Here is a 3170-nt window from a genome sequence, read left to right as displayed (position 1 = left end):
ATATATATATGCCTTTGAATGAAACCACGACCATTGATTTTTTCTCTGCCCAGATTGCTAACATTTTGCCCTAGTTTTGCTTCAGAAACCCAAATTTGACGTAACTCCCTTTTATTTTCGGAAATTTTTGTGTGCATTTTGCTGAAGCAAAACTCTCACAAAACCTTCAGACTCCAAAATTACTTCCAAAATACCCTGTTTCTTGCTGTCTTAACACCTGAAACACCAAAATACACATAAAACCACTCTAAAACATCACAATAAAATGAAATTAAAATTACAAAATTTAAAACTAACAATAAAAATAATTAAAAACACTCATATATATTTGTCTTTTCTTTTATTGGTTGATTTTTTTTTTCATTTTTTTTCAGTGCATTTTTATTCTTTCTTTCTTTGAGTTGCTTTACCAATAAATCCTCCAAAAACCATAGCAACCCAAACTTCATTTTTTTTCTAAGGATCTTTCAAGGAAATTGATGTTTGGTATTGCTCAACATCACTTCCCCCAAACTTTGCTTCTTTCCTTGTTACCTTAAATGCTCTTCCCACATGCTCATCATATAATTCCACTACACCATTGTGAAACACCTTGCTCACTAAGAACCCACCATCACACCTTGATTTCACTAGAGAGTTTGAGAAAAAAACTCTGTTCCCAACTTCCAACATTTGTGATTGAGGCTTTCTACTATGTTTCTTTTTCTTCTTCTTTTTCCTCGGTAGCTTTGGAGAATGATATGATTCTTCTTCCTTACTTATCCATGGCTCCCCACCTTTCTCAATTTCCTCAAAAGGGACCTTTTTTCTTGACTCCATTGCTATACTTTACATGCATCTTTTCAATCAACTTGAAGTTAGAAACACTTATGGCCAAACAAGCTTCAACTTCATTAGGAGAGCGTATAGGATTAAAAACCTTGAATGTGACTTGTTCGTCTTGAGCTCGAATGGTGAGCTCTCCTTTTTCAACATCTATCAACGTCCTCCCGGTTGCAAGAAATGGTCTCCCCAAAATGATCGGTACATCCCTATCTTCCTCATAGTAAAGAATAATGAAATCCGTTGGAAAAATGAACTCGTCAACTTGTACTAGGACATCTTCAATCTTTCCCTCCGGATGCACCATAGAACGATCAACTAATTGCAAGGTGAGTGTAGTTGGCCTTGCTTCTCCAATTCCCAACTTCTTAAAAATGGACATGGGCATCAAATTAATACTAGCTCCCAAATCACAAAGAGCTTTACCAACTTCTCGTCCCCCAATAGAAATTGGAATTGTGAAACGCCCAGATCCTTCAACTTTGGAGGAATTTTATTCTTCAATATAACACTATAACCTTCAGTCAAAGCAACCGTTTCAAATTCACCAAGCCTCCTCTTCTTTGTGAAAATATCCTTCAACTTCACATAATTGTTCCAAAGCGTCCACCAACGGTATGTTGATGTGGAGTTGCTTCAAAACATCCAAAAATCTTCGGAATTGACCATCTTGTTGCTGCTTTTGAAATCGTTGAGGAAATGGTGGAGGTGGCTTGCTCATTGGCTTCTCTGTTGCATTTTGCTGAGGAATTGCTGCAGCAATTGCTTTAGGATCAGCATTTGAATTTTTTGAATTCACAGTTTTGTCTCCCTTGTCCACACTACTTTGGATTGAAGTGGGCTCATTGTTTCTCTTACAATTCTCCTCAGTCAATTCCAGATTTTTACCATTCCTCAAAGTGATCGCCTTGCATTGGTCTTTACCATCTCTCCTTGGATTTTCAGTATCACTAGGCAAGGTGCCTTGTGGTCTATTCCTTAGCTCATTAGCTAGTTGCCCTATTTGAATTTCTAAGTTCCTCAAGGATGCCGCTTGGCTCAGAATCACAGCATCGTTCTTGGCCATATATTCTTTCATTAAACTCTCCAACGAGCTTGATTGTGACACTTGAGGAGGAGGTGGTTGTTGAGCTCTTGGTTGTTGTTGAGAAAACCCCGGTGGATATGTAGTCTTGATTTGCATTGGTGCTCCGCTTGAACTAGCTCCTTAATCCCCCCATGAGAAGTTTGGATGCTGCCTCCACCTTGGATTGTAAGAGTTCGAATATGAGTTATTTCGGTTGGCATTTTGATTCCCCACATAACAAACTGAAGCGGGATTCGAAGGACAACTCAAATGCGTGCCCATCTCCACAATAAACACAAGATACATCAGCAACTTGTCCCAAAGCAACTGGTTGTACCATTCCCCCCAAACTCATGTTCTTGAGAAGGTTAGTCATTGAAGAAACTTGAGTGGTCAAAGATGTCAATGCATCAACTTCAAGTATACCAGCCACTTTTTGACTTGTTGAGGCTCTAACATTGGACCATTGATAATTGTTGCTAGCTATCCTCTCCAAAATCTCATAGGCTTCATTGTAGGACTTAGAAAGAATAGCCCCATTAGCTGAAGCATCTAACACCATACGAGTGGAAGAATTGAGCCCATTGTACAAAGTTTCCATTTGTATACAATGCGGGATCCCATGGTGTGGGCACTTTCTCAATAACTCCTTGACTCTCTCCCAAGCTTCACAAAATGGTTCATCCTCCAGCTGCTGAAATGACATAATTTCATTGCGAAACTTGGCATTTTTGGTAGGAGGGAAGTACTTCCTCAAGAATTTTTCAGCCAACTCATTCCATGTAGTCACCGAGTCGGGAGGAAGGGTGTTGATCCAAGCTCTAGCTCGATCCCTCAAAGAGAAAGCGAACAATTTCAACCTTAGGGCCTCATCACTTACTGCTTGTAGCTTGAAGGAATCACTCACCTCCAAAAATGAACGAAGATGAAGATGAGGATCCTCAATAGGCAGCCCACTAAATTGACCTACTGTTTGCAACATTTGGAACATAACGGGCTTTAACTCTAATTGGGGTGCTTGAATTTCAGGCCTAACAATGCCTGGATTGAGCTCATTAAACATGGGGGGAAGCATACTCCCTTATGGCTCTCTCTCTATCATCAGCCATAGCAATTGTGTTAGTGACATTATTAGCACCCTCAACTCCTTCAACCTCTTCAGTCATATTAAGGCGATTTTGAGCCCGTTGTTCCCTTAGTCTTCTTCTAATTGTTCTTTCAATCCCAGGGTCAATAGGAGCTAGTTCAATGTCTTCTTTCTCGTTCATATAGCAAATCACCT

The 3170-nt window shown here is 39.7% G+C and overlaps 1 non-coding gene across 1 annotated transcript; it reads left to right on the top strand.

Moving 5' to 3' along the window:
* The first annotated feature begins 2505 nt into the window (after window positions 1-2505).
* Window positions 2506-2612, top strand: LOC133792827 (small nucleolar RNA R71). The gene has a single exon (XR_009874299.1). It is a non-coding gene; the product is annotated as a small nucleolar RNA R71 (small nucleolar RNA).
* Window positions 2613-3170: the final 558 nt, after the last annotated feature.

Source organism: Humulus lupulus, chromosome 7 (assembly GCF_963169125.1).
Source record: "Humulus lupulus chromosome 7, drHumLupu1.1, whole genome shotgun sequence".
NCBI classification, from domain to species: Eukaryota; Viridiplantae; Streptophyta; class Magnoliopsida; order Rosales; family Cannabaceae; genus Humulus; species Humulus lupulus.
This window is presented reverse-complemented; position numbering and strand designations above follow the sequence as displayed.